The 24,341-nt window shown below is 43.5% G+C and overlaps 1 long non-coding RNA gene across 5 annotated transcripts in view; it reads left to right on the top strand.

The window, feature by feature from the left end:
* Positions 1 to 24,341, top strand: part of LOC142303440 (uncharacterized) — a 157,081-nt gene that overhangs the window by 85,221 nt on the left and 47,519 nt on the right. The window contains exons 6-7 of one of the 5 annotated variants that reach the window (XR_012753023.1): positions 6,791 to 6,849; positions 10,045 to 10,059. The exons of the other annotated variants lie outside the window; for them this stretch is intronic. This is a non-coding gene — a long non-coding RNA (uncharacterized LOC142303440). Of the gene's footprint in view, positions 1 to 6,790; positions 6,850 to 10,044; positions 10,060 to 24,341 lie in introns of those variants that run through there. 5 annotated transcript variants of the gene reach the window in all.

Here is a 24,341-nt window from a genome sequence, read left to right as displayed (position 1 = left end):
AATCTCTTTCCCCATCTGTCTCATTCCAGATCTGTCTCTTTCCTCGTATGTCTCTTTCTCCGTATGTCTCTTTTCCTGTCTGTCTCTTTCCTCGTCTGTCTCGTTCCCCGTCTGTCTCTTTCCACGTCTGTTTCTTTCCCCATCTGCCTCGTTCCCCGTCTGTCTCTTTCCAGGTTTGTCTCTTTCTCCGTCTGTCTCTTTCCCCATCTCTTTACTTGTTTGTCTCTTTACTTATCTCTGTCTCTTTCCTTGTCTGTCTTTCTGTCCTTCTCTTTCCCTGTCTGCCTTTATCTTTCCCTATCTGGCTGTCTCTTTCCCTGTCTGTCTCTGTCTGTCTCTGTCTGTCGCTTTCCATGTCTGCCTGTGTCTTTCCCTGTCTGTATCTGTCTGCCTCTGTCTGTTTCTTTCCCTGTCTGTCTCTCTCCCTCTATCTCTCTCTCTGTCTCTCTCTATCCGTCTCCCCACCGACATCTTATTACCTCACACATAAGCTTCTTATACTAACAATTTATTTTGTTCTTATAGCAACCACTCACAGCTCCTATTAATAACCTAATAGCTCGCAGCTCCATTGACTTTAATGGAGGCAGGATTTTTGGAGAGTAAAGCGCGGGGTTAAATTTTCCCATCTAAGCATAGTCTATGACGTTCCCTGGGTCACATGGAGTGTCTGTGCAAAATTTCGTGATTGTAAATGCGACGGTGCGGATTCCTTTAGCAGACGTACATACATACATACATACACACATACACTCAGCTTTGTATATTAGATTTTTCTTTACAAGAAGTTTTCTCAAGCTTCCTCTATCAAACAAATGTTAAAATCATTCAGCAGATAAATAGATCATGTGTTGTTTGATTTCTTTATGGACCAATACACTTGTATTGCTAAGATAAGAGGAGAAAAATGTGTTTTCAGCTCACCCAAGGTAGATTAGCTTCCTAGGAGTTCAATTAAATCCAGCCGGTGCATGCAAGGCTGAACGTCGGTGATTCAGTGCAGATCCAAGGCAAAAAAAGGTATCCAGCAGCACGTCCGGTAATATAAAATCAATCTTTATTCCAAAGTCAATTAAAAATAGGATATCAATGTACAAAAGAAGGGGGCCATTCCCTTATACCCCTCGGAGTTATTAGGAATCGCTTTTTGCGTTTCAGACGTGTTGTTATTACTCATAGCATCTGTATGTATAGATTGCCATTGCTTTTATAATGACTAGTCACAGAAAACTCCTCCGGAAATGACAAGATAATTAACTCATTTGCATCAAAAATATTCATTAACTATTTAAACATACAAAAATAATGTTGCAACATTGCCATGGATATATGCAAATGTTAATTCTATAGGGACAATTAAAGAAGGGAAAAAGTAACTGCAGTAGCACCCCTATGTGTAAATGCAAATAATTGTTCCAATTTTAAAAAAAATATATAATAATTTTTGGGGTTATTAAAAATATTACAAATTTCCTTTTAGGATGAGAAAGTATTTTGTTGTATCTAGTCAATTGTCTGGAATAATGATACTTTCATTATAGTTTTACATTTTTTAAAAAAATTGGGGAATCTAATGATTTTATTTATATTTGTAATAACCCCAAGAATTATTCATTTTTTTTGTATTTTTCTTATTTTTAAAAAAATTAGAATGAGTACATATGCAAAATATTCATGCGAGCATCGCTGTGCTCTGGTACTCTGAGTGTTTAGCTCAGTGCGAGCCACTTGCAGTGTTTGAACAGCTTACACTGGGGATATCAACAGTATGATTGGATGTAGAGTGCACCCACAAAAAATTGAAAAACCTCACCCACCCTCCCCTGGATGTGTTCTGTTTATGGCTGACTGCATGTGAACACAGACCCAAACTGCTCAATTAGTGCCTTCCGTTGGGGTTCAGGTCAAGTTGAGGTCTCAAATCGAACTTTATCTAAAGTCGGGATGATCCTGCCGAACCAAACTTCCATGGATCTGCTTATCTCAAGATATGATTTCTATGCATGAAAAATTTTGAGATTTGAGCCCTAAGTATGATGTTTGATTGAACCCTAAGGATGAGTGACTCTAAATTTCAAATATGGTAGATTCACTCAAATTAGATTGGGAAAATTGATGCAAATAGAATGTGCATTATTATACACTGTGACTCCAGAACATAATAAACATATTGCAGATAAAACAAAATAAAAAACATTATCAGCCAACCTTTACCTGTCTTGGCACATAGCCCTGCTTTGGTCTGGTGGACTTCTTCTGTTCAGTGTGATGTCTTTTTGTAGCACCTGGCATCTTCTGAGCTGATTATGTACCGGAGCATGCTACACTCACCAAAACTTCATGACATATCTTGATATTGTGACTCATGTCAAGACATCACATAAGGTCTAGTAGGCCCTCTGTCAAGACCTCACATAAGTCCTAATAGGCCTCATGTCAAAACCTCACAAAAGGCCTAGTAGGTCTCATGTCAAGACCTCACATAAGGCCTAGTAGGCCTCATGCAACTTCATGACAAAAGTTGCTGCATCATGATGGGATGAGGCCTAGTTTAGACTGAAAATGCCAGAAGTCAGTGGCTTCAGATGACTTTATAACATCCATCATAATAATGTGATGATATGGAGCCTAGTTACCACAGATGCCAGATGTCAGAGGAAGACACTGCACAGAATAAGAAGCTGCACTGGACCAAAGACCATCAGACTGAAGCAAGCCTTTGTGGTAGGACAGGTGAGGGTCTGGTGCTCTTTCCAGTGCTCTGTAATTCAACAATTCACACAAAGTAGTGCCATCATACTGGACTCTCGCAAAGTAGATCACAAAATATATGGATTTCAGCTAATTCCAAAACTTTTTTAACATTCAAAGCAAATTGGATTCACCTTGAATCAATTTGCTAATTTCTAAATAATACACTAAATTTATTTATTATGTTCATACATGAAGAGGAGCTATGTATTCTATACTATTTTTACACAATAAAAGCACTGAACGCCATCATTTTTTAAGCTATCATCTATGGAATTAAAAGGTTTTAATACATGGCACAACATAATGTTTTAATTCTCTTTTATGGGTATCTTCATAAATGCAATTTTTTCTAATCCCTTGAAAAACCAGGAATCTAAATAAATGTATTTAAGAAAAAAATAATAAAAAAGTAGTTAAAACACTGTTATACGTGTAGTTTACTAGAGGGTGTAAATTAGCATAAATAGTTAGATTTTAATCATGTTTCCAATTTGTATGAAATCAGAATAATCAGCATTTTGTGGAATTAGTAGATTCTTTTTAACTTTTAATTCCGTATAAATTTGTAGTAAAATAATAGCAACATAACAGAGTCAATATTAGAGAGGTACAATCATACTGACATTATACAAGTAGTAAGGTACAGTGGTCTAAAATTGAGCAGAAAAGGAGCATTTTAATGATTTGCTGCAGGTCGTGTCTGATCTGATGCACTGACCCCTACAGTCTGGAAATCATTCAATACAAAGCCACATACCATTGCAAATGAGCAAAGAAAATTATTTAAAGAGATAATTGTTTCCTGATTTCTTTTGGGTTCATTATTTTTTTCATTTAACAGTATGCCTACTGTAAAGCGTAAATCGAAAAAAAACCAAAAACTTTTCCATAATGAAAGGTCTTCTTTATAAAAGGTGTAGGCTACATACTCAATATAGGGCGACAATGGCACACATTCAAAATGGCTGAATCAAATTTTGTTATCTACATACATAATCTCCAGTTGTGGATGTCCACTTATTCCGGCATGCACCACGCCACTGTCAGTTGCGCATCCGCAGTTCAAACGATGCTAGAGCTTCCAGGTCCTCACTGCACACATGCACATACAGACACACACACACACACGTTAGCACATATACACACATAGCAGACACACATGGATACACCGAGCACATACACACACATAGCACACATACATGTATACACTGAACACAGACACACACGCTGCTGAATACTCACCTGTCTGGGGCCGCCGCCGCCACTTCTGCTGTCAGTGCTTTACTGCAGTTGAATGCTTTGTGGCACCGTAAAGCATTCAACTGCAGTAAAGCCATAACAACATCCTACAGTGGCCGCTCCGTACACCGGACGCTATTACTGAGGGGTCTGTGTGCTGCAGCTGGAAGCACCGCGGGCACAGGGGATAGGTGAAACACGGCATAATGGGGGACCAGCAGGAGCACATTACTAAACAATGCGCTCATTACTGCAGGGGACATCAGCCCCCCCACCAGATCTGTGTGCCCCCAGCCCCCCCATCAGATCTGAATGCCCCAAGCCCCCTCATCATATCTCTATGCCCCCAGCCCCCCACCAGATCTGTATGCCCCCAGCCCCCCTCATCAGATCTATATGCCCCTAGACTCCTCTCACCAAAACTGTATGCTCCCAGCCCCCCTCATCAGATCTGTATGCCCCCAGCCCCCCCACCAGATCTGCCAGATCTGTATGCCCCCATTCCCCCCACCAGATCTGTATGACCCCAGCCCTCTCATCAGATTTGTATGCCCCCAGCCCCCCCACCAGACCGGCCAGATCTGTATGCCCCCATTCCCCCCACCAGAACTGTATGCCCCCAGCCCCCCTACCAGAACTTTATGCCTCCAGCCCCCCCACCAGATCTTTATGCCCCCAGCCCCCCCACCAGATCTGTATGCCCCAAGCCCCCCTCATCAGATATGTATGCCCCTAACCTCCTCTCACCAAAACTGTATGCCCCCAGCCCCACCATCAGATCTGTATGCCCCAAGCCCCCCTCATCATATCTGTATGCCCCCAGCCCCCCACTAGATCTTTATGCCCCCAGCCCCCCACCAGATCTGTATGCTCCCACCCACCTCATCAGATCTGTATGCCCCTAACCCCCTCTCATCAGATCTGTATGCCCCCAGTCCCCCCACCAGACCTGCCAGATCTGTATGCCCCCATTCCCCCCACCAGAACTGTATGCCCTCAGTCCCCCTACCAGAACTTTATGCCTCCAGCCCCCCCACCAGATCTATATGCCCCCAGCCCCTCAACAGATCTGTATGCCTCCAGCCCCCCACCAGATCTGTATGCCCCAGCCCCCCCACCTGATCTGTATACCTCCAGCCCCATCACCAGAACTGTATGCCCCCCACCAGATCTGTATGCCCCCAGCGCACCTCCAGTCAGCACCACTAAGCATAGACAGATGTTTATTTCACCGCACTCCCCATGTGATAGCATCGGTCCTATTTCTAGTTGTATTATATGCAGCCCAATTGTTATGTTTTTTTATCACTAACCAATTTCAATAGTTTATTTTTCTTTTTAACTCAAGTTAAACTCTTCAGAGGATGTCTGAGAAACATGCCTTAAGGTTAAAATCAAAATGAAACTTGATCTTATCACTAAAAAGCAAATTGTATCTTGCTATAGAAAAATATATTATTATAAGTAGTCAAATTCTTATTTTTATTAACATGATTATTCCTGTATACACCAAAATCTAGTTACTTTTTTAATTTTCATACATACCAAAGTGACTGGGAATAAAAATATTTATTTTACCATTTGCATGAAAATATAATAATGTATTATAAAATAATAATAACAACAATAATAATAATAACATAATTTAATCTGGTAATTATTGCATGTGGACATGTATTATAAATTGTTAAAAACAAAAAATACTGTATATTGTTTCTAAATTCAAAGCAATTCACTGAAAAGTACATAACATTCAAAAAACATCAAAGAAAAAAAATCCATATTTACCAATAACAGGACATAATATTGAGGCACTGCGGTATACAGCAGGCCTCCATGAAAAAGGCAGAGGCAGCACTGAAACAACCACTCACATGCCTACTAATCATGGAGGGGTGGTTGCTTACTATTATAAATACAGGTGGGTAAGGCTTGTATAGTGCGCCAGTCACATAGATACAGTATGTGTACAGAACAGTGTCCGGCTTTGATGCTAGCCACTACTTAAGGATAGTCTAGATGGAAGGGTAGTCAGACAAGTCGGGGTCAGGAAACTGGAGGACATGACAGGACACAGGGAGTAAGAAGAAACGCAGTCACGTCACAGGCCGAGGGTCAAAATTCCAGGAGAGTACGTATTTAGATTCAGGGAGCAGACAGACATGTGGTCAAGTAACAGTCCGAGGTCAGAAGCCAGGAGGTGATGACAAGAACAGGGAGCAGGCAGATAGGAGTCCACTAACGGTCCAGGGTCAGAAAACATAGATCAGAAAACAAGCACAAACACATGCCAAGAGCACAACTGTAGAACCAGAGAGTATCACTGGCAAAGTTCTGGGAGAACATGTTCAGTAACAAAACAGAGCAATTACCAGGAAAGTGGAACACCTGAGTTTTTAAAAGCACCTCCCAGAACCTGCAAGGAATCTTGTGCTGTCAAAAAACCTGTCAGCTAGTGCTCAAAGAAACACAGCAGAGCATCTCCAAATACAAGATGCTCTGCACAAAGGAAACATGTCACTGCTGGCTCTGAAGTTCCGAAAGGCGCAGCGAAACATCACCTGTGTGCAATATGACCTGCATAGAGGGATCGTGACTCCGGCTCACAGCATATTAGTCACTCCCATACTATTAGATCAACCTGGCTGTTCAGCAGTATATACAGCAATGTTTCTAAATTGTTAAATGTTAAAAAAATAAAATATTGTAAATCAATAACACTATTTTTATACCTTAGAAAAGAGTACATTTATAATGATTCATTTTCATTTCTCTTCAACCTAAATGTTGACTATAGGGTCATAGAAATTTGTAAAGATTTTGCAGCTCCAATCAAACTTACAGTACATCACAAAAGTGAGTACACTCCTCACATTTTTTGTAAATATTTTATGTCTTTTCATGGGAAAACACTGAAGGCATGATATTATGACATAATATAAAGTAGTCAGTGTACAAGTTGTATTACAGTGTAAACATGATGTGCTCTCTAACTAACTCAACACACTGCAAGAAAAGTGAGTACACCCCTAAGTGAAAATGGCCAAATTGTGCCCAATTACCCACTTTTCTTCCCCGGTGTCATGTGATTCATTAATGGTACAAGGTCACATTTGTAAATGGAGAGAACGTGTGTGTGTTAAATCTGGTGTTATTGCTCACACACTTTCTCATAATGGTCACTGGAAGTTTAACATGGCACCTCATGGCAAAGAAACCTCTGAGGATCTGAAAAAAAGAATTGTTGCTGTACATAAAGATGACCTAGGCTATAAGATGATTGTCTACATCCTGAAACTGAGCTGCAGCACAGTAGCCAAGACCATACAGTGGTTTACCAAGACGTCTTCACTCAGAACAGGCCTCGCCATGGTCAACCAAATTAGTTGATTACACATGCTCAGCCGTTGTCTTTTCAAAATAAATATATGAGTGCTGCCAGCATTTCTGTATAGGTTTAAGTGGCAGGGTTCAGCCTGCCACTACTCAGACAATACACCGCACACTGCAATAAATTAGTAGTCTGCATGGCTGTCATCCCAGAAGGAAGATTCTTCTAAAGATGATGCAGAAGAAAGCTATCATACAGTTTACTGAAAACAAGTAGAAAAAGGACATGGATTACTGGAACCATGTTCTGTGGTCTCATGAGACCAAGATAAACTTATTTGGTTCAGATAGTGTCAAGCATGTATGACAGCAACTATTATGGTCAGTATTCAGTATTATATGACGATATCCTAAAAAGGACTCAAAATGGCATTTGAACTGTACTCAGACTTTCTGATCATAAGATTTTCATGATTCATGCTGACTTAGCTTAATATAAAACGATGAAACGCATATACATATATATCTCAGAATAATCTCTTTTTGCCGTTTACCCATTAGAGGGAGTGTACGTAGAGTATTCTTGGATCCTATCCAACTGACTTCTATAAATGTATTTGAACTTCCGTAATTAAAGCAGTCATATTCTCTACTCAGATCCGTGGTCATCTCTGTTCTGTGTAGTTTAATATGGCATGCATGCCTGACCTACATTTGGCTTGTGATTTGGAATGCAGATGGGTTTAAAGGCCGCTTTATACGCAACGACATCACTAACGAGATGTCGTTGGGGTCACGGAATTTGTGACGCACATCCGGCCGCATTAGCGACGTTGTTGCGTGTGAAACGCACGAACGACCATTAACGATCAAAATTACTTACCTTATCATTGATCGCTGATGCGTCATTCTATTCCCAATTATATATAACATAAAAATCCAGATATTATAGGCAACAACTCGGAGATACATATTAAACACAAGGCGCAAGAGTCTTTATATTTACCAAAGTATAGAAATACCCCATAGACACCGTGATACAAATGTATAAAACATTTTATTTTATAGTGCACAGGGTATTACAGTACATATAAATTAACAATCATGAAAAACCAGATTGAGTAGGTGAAGGAAGAGGGGAGACCCCCACGTGACCCAGGAATTATATCAAAGTTGTGTCGGACCTGCTGAACCAGATGATTACAACACTTAATGTGGCAACCTGATAACCATAAGGATAATCCTATGTAGGGACAAAACCATCCACTGGGCAGCTAGTACCAGAACCCATGGCCTGGGCCTATGGCCTTAAATCAGGTCATAACTCAAAGGGTTTCTGGGCTGGAGGATTTTGTGCGTCAACTTAACTCCAACAGCTATAACATCTATTTAACTCATCAGGTCGGACCAAGGACGATCGAATTTTTGGACATTCGAATCTCGGTGGAATCTAGCGGGGCTGTTGCCACTACCATCTTCCGGAAAACTACGTCAGTTAATTCCCTCCTCCACGCCAACTCGGGTCACCCCAGGTCGACGGTGAATGCCATTCCGACGGGCCAGTTCCTGCGCTTACGCAGGCTGTGCTCGTCGGATGAGAGATTTGAATCGGAATCAGGGGATATGAGGGAGAGGTTCGTGATGAGGGGGTATAGCCAGAGATCCATCAAAAAAGGCTATCAGCGTGCCAAATATTCCCAGCGGGATCAGCTGCTAGCTGGGAATGCAATTACAAAACCCACATCTAGTCCAGTGGCAAGATTCATTTCCACCTATTGCCGACAGTGGGACCAAATCAGGGCTGTACTAAATAAACATTGGGCCATTCTCCTTACTGAGCCCTCTCTCCGTGGATATTTGCCGGAACGCCCCCTGATGACGGCAAGAAGGGGGAGGAGTCTCAGGGATACATTGGTGCATAGTCACTATGTGGCCAAGAGTACCCCCCTTTTTGGATGTGGTCCCCAACGTGTCGGCTGCTACCCTTGTGGTAGCTGCCGCGGCTGCCAGAACATCATTCGGGCCACAACCTTCTGCTCAGCGGATGGAAAGAGGGAGTTTTCCATTCGGACATATATCTCTTGCAGCACATCTGGCGTAGTATATTACGCCACGTGTGGCTGTAATAAGATATATGTCGGTTTGACCTCACGTGAGCTCCGTATTCGCACGAGGGAGCATGTGCGTGACGTTCTGGCGGCCAAAGAGGCCACCAACCCTGAATCCCTAAAAACGATCCCGAGACATTTTAGGGAGGCTCACAATTGCGATCCTGCATCCCTCCAGGTCCGGGGCATTGATAGGGTACATCTGGGAATTCGGGGCGGGGACCTCAAAAAACGGCTTGCACAGATGGAGTGCCGTTGGATCTTTGTTTTAGGTACTCAGGCACCAGAGGGGCTGAATGAACGTCTTTCATTCGCCCCTTTTTTGTAACCATCACTCTTATTCCCATCTTTTTGATATCTTGGGTGAATCCGACTGGGGGGAAATATGAGGGAGGTTGGATCCCTCCCAGTTGTAGTTAATGAAACTTGAATTTTCGCCCTCAGGGTGTTTTGGGTCCACCTTGGCTGAGCTACAGAGGCGTGATTAGCTGCGTAGCCCCCTATGTGTCTTCTAGGATTCTTGGGATTTTAAGTGTTATTCTTTTCATGCTGTATATATTGGTGTTCTTATGACTCTTTTAACAGTGTGTCTTTTTCTTTGTTTTGCTTTAAGGGACCTTCTTGTCATGAATTTTTCTCCTTAGCCGCCCCCCCCCCCCTCCTCCCCCCTTCTCCCCCCCCCCCCCCCCCCCCCACCTTCCTGTCTAAGTGTCCCCTTCATGCGGGTTTTGTCACCAACCTTGGCCTGGAAGAAATGGAGATTCGCATACGTTTGCAGTACCTATAATTGGGAGGCCATGGAACTGCGATATACATGGACATGTAATATTTGGAATCGTGGGTGACATATTTATGCCTACAATTTCTATTTTCTTCTTTATTCTCTATTTCTTTGCAGACGTCTGCTTTTTTACTTTATCTATTCTTCTTCTTCTCTCTGTACATAAACAAAAGCATTTTTTGATATGTATGTACTTTATAATATGTATTCCACTGATGATGTCATTATGTGATTCTGTATAGATTTATTAATGTTTACATGTACTATATATCATACTGTTATTGATGGGGGTAGGACTGTTACCTCTATAGGGGCAGCTCCATCTTACCCAGCACTGCAGTGGGTTCCGCTTGTTGATTCGCGTCCGTGGCAACGTCTGTTGCGGCGGAGAACCGGAAGTATCGCATAGTGACGTCACCGGAAGTTCTCGCTCCGTTGACTTCCGGCCGCCGATACCGAGCCACGGCGCGGTCTGCAGCGGCTATTCACTTCAGGTGCGCGCGGTGTAATGGAGGCGTGTTACCAATTAGGCTCCCTTCTTAAGCTCCATTCCTGGCACTCTTTTTATCATCGTCCCCCGACGAAGCATTGTGACGAAACACGTGTTGGGACGTCGGTCCCCACGTGCCCTCCAGGATTCTCGGACGCTTTAACTGTTTGTGGTAAGCCTGTATGCCTTATTAATGATTGACTTACATGATACTGCTTGGGCACTTTTTACCCCCTTTTTTTCTGGTAAATTGGTATTGAGTGACAACAGTGCCTTAGTGGGTTTTTCCGTCCATTGTGCAGCTTTATATATAGGCCCTTTGAGTTATGACCTGATTTAAGGCCATAGGCCCAGGCCATGGGTTCTGGTACTAGCTGCCCAGTGGATGGTTTTGTCCCTACATAGGATTATCCTTATGGTTATCAGGTTGCCACATTAAGTGTTGTAATCATCTGGTTCAGCAGGTCCGACACAACTTTGATATAATTCCTGGGTCACGTGGGGGTCTCCCCTCTTCCTTCACCTACTCAATCTGGTTTTTCATGATTGTTAATTTATATGTACTGTAATACCCTGTGCACTATAAAATAAAATGTTTTATACATTTGTATCACGGTGTCTATGGGGTATTTCTATACTTTGGTAAATATAAAGACTCTTGCGCCTTGTGTTTAATATTCCCAATTATAGTTGCTGTTGCAGGACGCAGGTTGTTCGTCGTTCCTGCGGCAGCACACATCGCTATGTGTGACACCGCAGGAACATCACCATACCTGCTGCCTACGGCAATGAGGAAGGAAGGAGGTGGGCGGGATGTTCCGCCCGCTCAGCTCCGCCCCTCCACTTATATCGGGCGGCCGCTTACTGACATCGCTGTGACGCCACACGAACTGCCCCCTTAGAAAGAAGGCGGTTCACTGGCCACAACGACGTCGCTAGGCAGGTAAGTACGTGTGACCGTTCTTAGCGATTTTCCCGTGACGCACAACCGACGGGGGCGGGTACACTTGCTAGCGATATCGATAGTGATATCGTGACATGTAAAGTGCTCTTTAGACGCGGATGCATACTTGAATTGCATCATCCCCAAATTATGCCCCTCTTATCACAACCAGGTTAGGAGTACAAAGACAGTGTGTATTGCCTACAGCCAAGCATGTTGGTGGGAGTGTTATGGTTTGGGGCTGCCTAAGTGCTGCCTGCAGTAATGAGTACAGTTCATTGAGAGAACCATGAATTCCAACATGTACTGTGGCATACTAAAATAGAGCATGACCCCCTCCCCTCATAAACTGGACGCAGAATAGTATTCTAACATGATAATGACCCCAAACACACCTCCAAGATGACAACTACTTTTCTAAAGAAACTGAGAATAAAGGAGCTGTACTGGCCAAGCATGTCCCCAGACATAAACCCTATTTTGAATCTGTGGGGCATCCTCAAATCTGATGGAAGGGGGAGTAGTGCAAGGTCTCTAACATCCACCAGCTCTGAGATGTCATCAGGGAAGAATGGAAGAGGATTCCAGTGGCTCCTGTGAAGCTCTAGTGAATATTATGCCCAAGAGTATTAAGGCAGTGCTTGAAAATAATGGTGGCCACAAAAAATATTGACACATTGGGCACAATTTAGAATTTTCACTTAGGGGTGTACTCACTTTTGTTGCTAGCGGTTTTGACATTAATGACTCTGTGTTGAGTTATTTACAGGGCACACTGAATTTACAGTTGCACAAGGTGTACACTACTTTACATTGTATCAAAGTGTCATATCTTCAGTGTTGTCCCATGAAAAGATATTAAATATTTACAAACATGTGATGCATGCATTCTGTTTCGTGATACACTGTATTTGACCTCTCTTCTGCACAGAAGAAACTAACCCCATTATTACTAGAGCATTAAAACTTATGTGAACAGAAAAGGGTTATGTTAAAGATTAGATTTGGTTTAGTGGAGTCTTCTGTCTGAAGTTAACAGTAGTACAAATCTCCACTGATTGTATATTAATATTATGCATTTAAAATGCAACTTTAGAATTTGTATCATAAGATTATAAGAATGAGCTGAATTTTATTTCAGTGTGAGAAAAAAATCCTCACACAGGTTTAGGTGCCAGTGCTGCAGTCAAGAAAGATTAGAAGATAACTAAACCTTGTGAAGGAAGAAAAACAGGAAAAAGGTAAGAATAAGACACTAAGGGGGGCTTTACAAGTTGCGACATCGCTCCGAAATATCGTCGGGGTCACGTCGTTAGTGACGCACATCCGGCACCGGTAACGACATCGCAACATGTAAATCCTAGATGTGTCGATAAATGATCGCAAAAGCGGCAAAAATCGGTGATCTGCGTAGCGTCGGTCATTTTCATAATGTCGGGTTGACCGCAGGTACGATGTTGTTTGTGGCTCCTGCGGCAGCACACATCGCTGTGTGTAAACCCGCAGGACCGACAAACATCTCCTTACCTGTGCCCCGACGGCAATGCGGAAGGGAGAAGTGGGCGGGATGTTATGTCCCGCTCGTCTCCGCCCCTCCGCTTCTATTGGCCGGCCGATTAGTGACGTTGCAGTGACGTCGCTGTGACGCCGCAGGCACCTCCCCCTTGAAGGAGGGATAGTTTGGCAGTCACAGCGATGTCGCCAAGCAGGTATGTGCGTGTGAAGCTGCTGTAGCGATAATGTTCGCTACGGCAGCAATCACTACATATTGCATGTGCAACGGGGGCGGGTGCTATCACGCTCAGCATCGCTAGCCGATGTTAGCGATGTTGCAACGTGTAAAGTACCCCTAAGAGCTGGGATAGTCTGCAGTGAATGACTTCTGGAACAGGGCTTCCAGCAAAATAGCAGGTTGATTGGGTGTCCTTTATTTAAAAGCCTTGAAGTGTGAGAGAAGACTCGAATTCTATCATGAAATCTACAAATCAGCACAATTCACGGCTGTACACTAAGAAAAATAATTCAGTGGTTTCAGTCCTCTTTGCAGCTAATGTTAGCTTTCAGGAACTATCGTAGGGGATATTTTGATGCTGGAAATAAACATTAAACTACAAATATGTTTATTTATTAAAAATAACACATTTTAAGATTCATTTACACAAACCGACTGAGACTAGAAATGAGACTAGAATACTATTTCTCAATGATCATGTGGTGAATATTGTAGACACACACTTCCACATTCCCGCTGGTCCCCCATTCCCCCCTCCCTTCCTATCCTTCCACATACAGTTAGGTCCAGAAATATTTGGACAGTGACACAAGTTTTGTTATTTTAGCTGTTTACAAAAACATGTTCAGAAATACAATTATATATATAATATGAGCTGAAAGTGCACACTCCTAGCTGCAATATGAGAGTTTTCACATCCAAATCGGAGAAAGGGTTTAGGAATCATAGCTCTGTAATGCATAGCCTCCTCTTTTTAAAGGGACCAAAAGTAATTGGACAAGGGACGCTAAGGGCTGCAATTAACTCTGAAGGCGTCTCCCTCGTTAACCTGTAATCAATGAAGTAGTTAAAAGGTCTGGGGTTGATTACAGCTGTGTGGTTTTGCATTTGGAAGCTGTTGCTGTGACCAGACAACATGCGGTCTAAGGAACTCTCAATTGAGGTGAAGCAGAACATCCTGAGGCTGAAAAAAAAGAAAAAATCCATCAGAGAGATGCTTGGAGTAGCAAAATCAACACGGATGACAACAGTGGTGGATGATCGCCGCATACTTTCTTTGGTGAAGAAGAACCCGTTCACAACATCAACTGAAGTCCAGAACACTCTCAGTGAAGTAGGTGTATCTGTCTCTAAGTCAACAGTAAAGAGAAGACTCCATGAAAGTAAATACAAAGGGTTCACATCTAGATGCAAACCCTTCATCAATTCCAAAAATAGACAGGCCAGAGTTAAATTTGCTGAAAAACACCTCATGAAGCCAGCTCAGTTCTGGAAAAGTATTCTATGGACAGATGAGACAAAGATCAACCTGTACCAGAATGATGGGAAGAAAAAAGTTTGGAGAAGAAAGGGAACGGCACATGATCCAAGGCACACCACATCCTCTGTAAAACATGGTGGAGGCAACGTGATGGCATGGGCATGCATGGCTTTCAATGGCACTGGGTCACTTGTGTTTATTGATGACATAACAGCAGACAAGAGTAGCCGGATGAATTCTGAAGTGTACCGGGATATACTTTCAGCCCAGATTCAGCCAAATGCCGCAAAGTTGATCGGACGGCGCTTCATAGTACAGATGGACAATGACCCCAAGCATACAGCCAAAGCTACCTAGGAGTTCATGAGTGCAAAAAAGTGGAACATTCTGCAATGGCCAAGTCAATCACCAGATCTTAACCCAATTGAGCATGCATTTCACTTGCTCAAATCCAGACTTAAGACGGAAAGACCCACAAACAAGCAAGACCTGAAGGCTGCGGCTGTAAAGGCCTGGCAAAGCATTAAGAAGGAGGAAACCCAGCGTTTGGTGATGTCCATGGGTTCCAGACTTAAGGCAGTGATTGCCTCCAAAGGATTCGCAACAAAATATTGAAAATAAAAATATTTTGTTTGCGTTTGGTTTATTTGTCCAATTACTTTTGACCTCCTAATATGTGGAGTGTTTGTAAAGAAATGTGTACAATTCCTACAATTTCTATCAGATATTTTTGTTCAAACCTTCAAATTAAACGTTACAATCTGCACTTGAATTCTGTTGTAGAGGTTTCATTTCAAATCCAATGTGGTGGCATGCAGAGCCCAACTCGCGAAAATTGTGTCACTGTCCAAATATTTCTGGACCTAACTGTATATTGGATCTAGATACTCACATACTCACAGGAATTTTTCCACAGGTTTGTCTTCATGATAAACTGTGGTATACATTAATCATTTAATTTTGCTTGTATTAGTACACCATAGTACATCAATGGGCTTCTCTATTATCATTTATTATCATTTTTCATTTATTCTTTACATAATAAATATATGATAAAGAGAACCTCTTGGGTAGAGATGAGCGAACCGGTCCCGGTTCGGCTCGAGGTTGGTTCGCCGAACGGGGGTCCCGTTCGAGTTTGGTTCGTCGAACGTTCGACGAACCAAACTCGAACGTATAGGCTATAATAGGAGGCAATCACAAACACATAAAAATGCATTATAAATGTACACAAACAGTTAATAAACATTGCCATAACACTTACCGGTCCTCGCGATCCCTTCTGCACTCTGTCTCCTGCCGCTATTCCATCCGATGATCGCTGAATCCTCCCGGTGACCTGCACTGCCAGCAGAGATGCAGGACCTATCGTGACGTCAAAATAGCTATGTGACCAGTCACGTGGCTATTATCTCATTGGCTACAGACTGGTCACATGACTATGACACGTCATGTAGGACCTGCGAGTGCATCTCTCCGGTACACGGTGCACATATGTGTATCGCCGTGTACCGGCGACATGCTCTAGCACACGGTCGACTCCCCGTTCCGTTAGGGACCGGCTGACACAGCCGGTCATTAACGGAGATCACCGTTGCCATAGCAACGCAGTTAGTGGTGACGTCACCGCTAACCGCGGCTCCGAGAGCACCGTTGCTATGGTAACGCGTCTGTCAGCGTTACCGCTGTTACCGCTGACAGCCAGCAGTGATCACTCACGGAGTGAAGGCTGCACACTGCTTCCCGATTGTAGTGAGGATTGTACTGAGGATGAGGTTCCCCAGCCCATGATGGGCTGGTGCACCTCATCCTCACTACAATCGTCACTACTACTACACTAGTGAGGATTGTAGTGAGGATGAGGTTCCCCAGCCCCAAGTGATGAGCTGGTGAACCTCATCCTCCTCACTACAATCGTCACTACTACTACACTAGTGAGGATTGTAGTGAGGATGAGATGCCTCAGCCCATGATGGGCTGGGGCATCTCATCCTCACTACAATCGTCACTACTACTACACTAGAAAGAAAGAAGACAGAAGAGGGCTGACAGGGGGTAATAAAGATGGAGTCTCTAATGTGTCTGTGTATTTATTTCTATTAAAGTATTTTTTCTCTGTGTGGTGTTTTTTTTAACCCCTTATTGGAGATTCTTAATGGCCGGGTCAAACGTGCCTGACATTAAGAATCTCTGGCTTAATACTGGCTAGTAAAACAAAGCCAGTATTAACTCATGATTACCCAACAAGCCACCCGGCTCCAGGGCTGTTGGAAGAGTTGGATACAGCGCCAGATGATGGCGCTTCTATGAGAGCGCCATTTTCTGGGACGGCTGCGGACTGAAATCCGCAGCAGAGGCGCCCAGAAACCTCGGGCTAACCTGTGCTGCGGATTCCAATCCCCAGCTGCCTAGTTGTACCCGGCTGGACACCACAAAAATGGGGCGAAGCCCACGTCATTTGTTTTTTAATTATTTCATGAAATAAGTGAAATAATTAAAAAAAACGGGCTTCCCTATATTTTTGGTTCCCAGCGGGTACAAATAGGCAACTGGGGGTTGGAGGCAGCCCGTGGCTGCCTGCTGTACCTGGCTAGCATACAAAAATATGGCGAAGCCCACGTCATTTTTTTGGTGGGCAAAAAAATTCTGCATACAGTCCTGGATGGAGTATGCTGAGCCTTGTAGTTCTGCAGCTGCTGTCTGCTCTTCTCCATACAGATAGACAGCAGCTGCAGAACTACAAGGCTCAGCATACTCCATCCAGGACTGTATGCAGAAGTTTTTTGCCCCCTGAAAAAATTATGTGGGCTTCGCCATATTTTTGTATGCTAGCCAGGTACAGCAGGCAGGTACGGCTGCCCCCAACCCCCAGTTGCCTATTTGTACCCGGCTGGGAACCAAAAATAAAGGGAAGCCCTTTTTTTATTATTTCATGAATTTCATGAAATAATTAGAAAACAAATGACGTAGGCTTCGCCCCATTTTTGTGTCCAGCCAGGTACAACTAGGCAGCTGGGGATTGGAATCCGCAGCACAGGTTGGCCTGAGCTTTCTGGGCCCCACTGCTGCGAATTGCAGTCTGCAGCCGCCTCAGAAAATGGCATTTTCATAGAAGCGCCATATTCTGGCGCTGTATCCAACTCTTCCAGCACCTGCCTGCTATACCTGGCTAGCATACAAAAATATGGCGAAGCTCACGTTCTTTTTTTGTAGTTTTTTGGCAAAAAAAATAAAAAATGCTTCCCTGGATTTTCCATTGCCAGTGAAGGTAACACCAAGCAGTGGGGGTTAGCAGCCAGTAGCTGCTTGGATTACCCTTAGCTAGCAATACAAAAAATGCAGCGGGAGCCCATATATATTTTTTTTAATTATTTATTTAGTACTTCATGCTTAGGCATGTTCACTACTTGCAATGCCCCTTCCTTACCCTTTTGCTTTCTATACCGGACTTGTGTCCCTCCCCTTTGTACCTATCCTATTCAACTCAATCTTTTGTTACCTCACTCACCTGAGAGGTTACATAGCAACTTATCATTCCCAAGATAGGGCTCCTAATACCAATTATATGCCACAGATGGGGCCCACACAAATGACCCAAACATCTCCAACACCATGCCATTAATCATTCTCTCACACCATGTGCAAGCGTTAACTTCCTGCACAAATGCACTAAGGGGTGCTTCACACAGCGAGATCGCTGCTGAGATCGCTGCTGAGTCACGGTTTTTGAACGCAGCAGTGACCTCATTAGCGATCTCGCTGTGTGTGACACTGAGCAGCGATCTGGCCCCTGCTGTGAGATCGCTGCTCGTTACACACAGCCCTGGTTCGTTTTCTTCAAAGGCGCTCTCCCGCTGTGACGCACACATCACGGTGTGTGACAGCGAGAGAGCAACGAAATGAAGTGAGCAGAGAGCAGGAGCCGGCATCTGGCAGCTGCGGTAAGCTGTAACCAGGGTACACATCGGGTAACCAAGGTGGTTACCCGATATTTACCTTCGTTACCAGCCTCCGCCGCTCTCACGCTGCCTGTGCTGCCGGCTCATGCTCCCTGCACATGTAGCTGCAGTACACATCGGGTTAATTAACCCGATGTGTACTGTAGCTAGGAGAGCAGGGAGCCAGCGCTAAGCAGTGTGCGCGGCTCCCTGCTCTCTGCACATGTAGCGACGTTATGATCGCTGCTGCGTCACTGTGTTTGACAGCTAAGCAGCGATCATAACAGTGACATACAAGGTTGCTGTTGCGTCACAGAAAATGGTGACGTAACAGCGACGTCGTTGTCGCTGTCGCTATGTGTGAACCCAGCTTAAAGCTTTTCGATACACCAGATCCCTACAAGCCAATGTGATCTGCCTTAAAGAGACACATTGCTCAAACACATGACAACCAAAGTTAATATCTCCCTCATACCTACTATTTTACACCACCAATGTTCCAAATAAAACCAAAGGAGTTTCCATGTGTTTCAATAAATCATTCCCCTTTGACTTTAAATTAGTAGCAGACAAAGAAGGCCGCTACGTATGGTTACAGGCTCTATTTCAGCCAAATTTGTGACCTTGTTTCCTATTATGCTTCCATCACCTACCAATCTACCCTTTTCTCTCATTTACTTGATCTAGTCTCTGAACATGCTCAAGGAACTACTTTGCTCTGCTACGATTCTAAAGCTAGACATGATAAGTCTACAGTCCACAATCCCCCTGCTTCCATCCCTTAACAGACATCTTTCCCACTACCAGTGGGTGGCCTTATGGAGAGAGACGCACCCTTTGGTCAAAGATTATACATATTTTTTTCACGCATCACTTAAGCGGGCTTTACACGCTACAATATATCTTACGATGTATCGGCGGGATCACGTCGTAAGTGCCGCACATCCGGCATCGTAAGTTATATTTTAGCGTGTGACAGCTACGTGCGATTGCGATTGAACGTTAAAACGTTCATCGCATGCACGTCGTTCAATTGCTAAAAATTGAACGTGAGGTTGTTCAATGTTCCCGAGGTAGCACACATCGCAGTGTGTGACACCCCAGGAACGATGAACAGATCTTACCTGCGTCCCGCGGCTCCTGCCGGCAATGCGGAAGGAAGGAGGTGGGCGGGATGTTTACGTCCCGCTCATCTCCGCCCTCCGCTTCTATTGGCCGACTGCCACGTGACGATGTGACGCCAAACGTCCCTCCCAGTCCAGGAGGTGGACGTTTGCCGCCCACATCGAGGTCGTATGGAAGAGTAAGTACATATGACGGCAAATAATCATTTGTGCAACACGTTCAACAAATTGAACGTGCCGCACATACGATGGGGGCGGTTACGATCGCATACGATATCGTATGATTAATCATAACGTGTAAAGCAGGCTTTAGTCTACATCAGAATAGATCATATATTTGCTCATCCAGTAGTCATACCTAACATAACAAATATTTCAATTCTCTCAACTCTTTGGTCAGATCACTCCTCAATGCAGTTGACCTGCTCCTCTCTTCGCCCACTTTCACACTCATTCAACTGGACTCTGAATCATTACTTGCTCTCCTGTCCTGAAATTTGTCAAAGATTGAATGAACATTTACATGATTACTCCTTGAACCTTCAGACAGCTTCATTACCAATTTCCATTTATTAAGCTCATGAAGCAGTTTTAAGAAGCTTCCACTCTCAAGTAGCAGTTTCTAAGAAAAAGAAAGGCTGGCTACAAGAGTTGACCTTGAGTCCAGGGAGCCTGTTGTAGAGCCTCAGATGAAGAACGATAAATGGGAAAAAAATCAAGCATCGAGGTCTGCTTCAACTGAATTAAAACTCCATTTTATTCAAGAAAATATTAGAAAACACTCATATTAAAATTCTTACGCGTTTCAGACCCCAAAAACCATTGGCTTTTAAATCATGAAGGACCCACTGTTTTGGGGTCTCTATTTGTGTAAAGCTTTTAATTTGAGTGATTTTTTAATTTTTCTTGAATAAAATGGAGTTTTAATTCAGTTGTAGCAGACCTCGGTGCTGGATTTTTCTTCCGTTTATCGTTACTCATTTTATTGGGATGGCCTATTTTGGAATCCGCATACATCGACTATGGGCTTGAATTATGGCTAGGACACGGTAGGCTGGAAAACATTTTTTTCTTTTTTCTCTTGTCTCAGATGAAAAACTCACCTTCTCCTTCTTCCTTCTACATATTGAGACCTTACACAAGCGTGCGCTGAACTTGAGCTTCATCTCTTCAAAAATGTAGATTGTCCTCTCCATTGGTCCCAACAGAGCTTCTACACCCTTAACAATAAAAACAATTCTAACCTCACTCAATGCCACAAATGCCTTCCTCTACCATGTACTCCCCATACAACTGCACACCACCCCAGGGCCTTATGTCTAACCCGCAATGGGTTACTCACTTTTTTCCAGCAAAAACTTGAGCAACTATACAATGTTCCTTCAATAGATAATCCATAAAACATAGAAGCTTTCCTTAATTCTAGCCTCATCCCAAAATTCAATACTAATATGTTGGATTTCCTAAACCAGGCAATCATTCTTTCCAAAATAGAAATGGCTATCCATCAACCAAAACTCAATAAAATGCCAGGCCAAGATGATTTCACAGCTCTTTAGTATAAGAAATATACATTGGTGTTAATTCCCAATCTTGCTTCCCTGTTGTATGGACAAATGCCAGGGGCAGCGCCTTTCATGGTAGCTATATCTATGATACCCAAACAAAACTCGGACTACTCAGTGTGGTCAAATTACATACTAATATCCCTGATTAATATAGATCTTAAACTTTTACTAAAAAATCATAGCTTAGTGCCTGAATTCTGGGTTGGGATCCCTCATACATAAAAACCAGGTAGCCTTTGTGCCTCATAGACAAGCGTCAAACAATAAACCTAGGTTGTCCTGCACCACTACAAACAACATGACTTGTCAAGCAAGCTGCTATTGCTTTATATTAAAAAAGCCTTTTGACTCTGTTTCATGGCCCTATTTTCAGTTTTGCAGAAGTTGAATTTTACCGATCAATTTCTCTCATGGATCAATGTTTTATCCATCAGCTCACATTCGCTAAAATGCCTTTTCTTCTGCATTCTTGCCTATCAAAAGAGGTACTCATCAAGTGTGCTCCCTATTTCCATTACTTTTCCTTCTTACAATTTAGGCACTGGCAATCCATTTCCATCTCAATCCAGAAGTCCAAAGTATTGATAGCGTGTGGGTTTCAAATAAATCTTTTTAATGTTTGCTGACAATATCATGCTCCTCCTCACCACCCCACAGACCCCACTGTCTGCCTTGTTCCAATCTCTTCAAAACTTCAAACAAGTTTCTAGCCCACAAATCAACCGAACAAAATCGTATGCTTTGAATATTTCCCTTCCTGTTAGCATGGTCTCACAACTTAAGCAACACTTTCCTTGTCAATGGGCCACTAATCATTTAAACTATTTTTAAATGGAGTTAACAACTAATATATATTTCCTATTTTCAGCCAACTACCCCCAAAATGCTTCGTAATCTTTGTTATTCCAATCTTGGGAGAAACTTCAGTTTTCTTGGTTGGGCCGTAAATATGCTTTAAAAATGACTTTTTTTTAACCTAAATTATTTAACTTATTTCAAGGATTACCGATTCCCTTCCCATTTCATGATTTCAAAACTACTCATCAACTAGTTAACCCTTTTTTTTTGAAAGGTGGCATCCCTAGAGTTAATTGAACAACCTTATACCGCCATTACCTTAAAGTGAATGAGGGAGTAGCCAACTTATCCAAATACTACCATGCAGGTCCACTAGCCCAACAAATTTTATATCATGCCTACTCCTAACCTCCCTTATGGCTTTCCTTGAAAGCTCCTGAGTGCCACCCATTAACCCTTGATGCCTTGTTATGGATTCCCTGCCCAACAACAGAAAATGACAAACCCCATTACATCACATTTGTTCAAAATTTAGGACTCTCTGAAATATTTCACAAATTTAATTTTCTGTTTACTAAAGAGGTCCACTCCACCCTATACATTCACACCCTTTGAGCAAATATGCCATCAAAACCCACACACTTCTGGAATCATTTATTCGCTTTATTCTCATATAAATCACACCTCACATAGAAGTAATTTAACTTCCCGATGGGAATCTGAAATTGTATCCACTATAACGGACTCTGATTTGTCCCAAATTTGATCCTCTTCTACTGAAGAAATATTAAATATCTGAATGCTGGAAACAAACTATAAGGTGTTCACTAAATGGTATCTGACCATACCAAAAGTTACTGTACCGCCCCTGTGGAAACAGCCAAGCTGCTCGGATCCGGGTTTGCTGTGGCTCGAGGGTCTCCGGACCCAGGGGTCGTGCGGCCACTCGAATGAAAAGGGGCTTATTTACTGGGGAGTTATAGTTCGTGACGCCACCCGTGGTGTGTGGTAATTAGGAGTACCACCGCTGCTGTTGGGAGTAGCCGGGGATGATGGAACGAGGCAGCAAGGTGTTGGAACCCTTCACGGGTAGGGGGTTGCACTGGGACTCCAGTGAAAGGTGGGAAGTGCCGTGGGGATGAAGGGGTCACTCTCGTACTCACTCAGTCCATAATCAGACACTGACAACCGGGTAAACCAAGTCTCTAGGTACCGCTACCGCTGAGGGGAGCTCGTCCGGCTCCCGTCCCCAAGTGGTGCTGCCTGATGGTCCGTGACCTGTCTCCTGGCACTTAGTTTAGACTTCAACTTGATGGCCCGGTAGCTTGGAACTAGCCGGGCCCAGCTCCCCACTATGGCTAACTGAAGGAGCTTGTTCTAAGGGCTCACGCTTGGGATTTTCTGGACCATTTTTGGTTGGAAAGTCCTATCCCCCTCGTTGTGCTAATGCCCCGATTTTGTAGTGGGTGGGAACGGATCGTGAAGGCTCCGTTCTCTTCAGGTGAATTGTCTGGTTGCCTGAAGCTTAGGGTCCGTGTACCCCATCGTGCCTTCGGACCCAGAACGGTGATAGGTCCAGGCTGCCGGCCATCCACCTCGAGGAGCCCGAGAACCTTGCCACGATCCCCTGTGACAGGGGGTCCAACTCCTTCTAGGCCCAGACCACTGTCTGCAACCTAGGCCATTACTTTTGGAGTCCCACTCTCTACCTCCTCTGAGCTCCTCTCAGCTCGAGGGCTACTCTCTATTGTCCTTCTCCAGACTCACTACTCACTACACTTCTTCACCTCCCCTCCACAACCCCCCAGGTGGGCGACTCTATTCCTCTCAAGTCATCCACTGGTGTGTTAGGTGGGTGTGGTGCAGGGTGTCTCTAGGGTTTTGATTCGCTGATGGAGGCAACACCACTTAAGCAGGGAGCCAGAACCAAGAGGGAGGCGGAAAACTGCACGGGAGGGTAGTTTGTGCAGTACCCTGTGATGACCTGATAGTCCAGGGGCGTCACATTACTAAAGCAGTCCATGGCTACTCTCCCAACAGGAGAGTTGGATGGGTGGAGGATGGACATTTATGCCGGAAAGCATGAGATGTACTGAAAGAAGGTAAAGCTGGAAAAGTTCAAAAGAAAGCAATAGATCTCTTATGTAAAAGTATGAGTAGAAGTTCATAGAAGTTCAAATATGAAGCAAAAGGAATAGATTTTCATGCACAATATCCAGGATTTATATATGAAAAAATGTAAAATATGTGAGTTAGAAATTTCTATCTTTCAGCA

Source organism: Anomaloglossus baeobatrachus, chromosome 4 (genome assembly GCF_048569485.1).
Source record: "Anomaloglossus baeobatrachus isolate aAnoBae1 chromosome 4, aAnoBae1.hap1, whole genome shotgun sequence".
In the NCBI taxonomy this organism is placed as follows: domain Eukaryota; kingdom Metazoa; phylum Chordata; class Amphibia; order Anura; family Aromobatidae; genus Anomaloglossus; species Anomaloglossus baeobatrachus.
The sequence above is the reverse complement of the archived record's forward strand: the minus strand, read 5'-3'. Positions and strand labels throughout refer to the sequence as shown.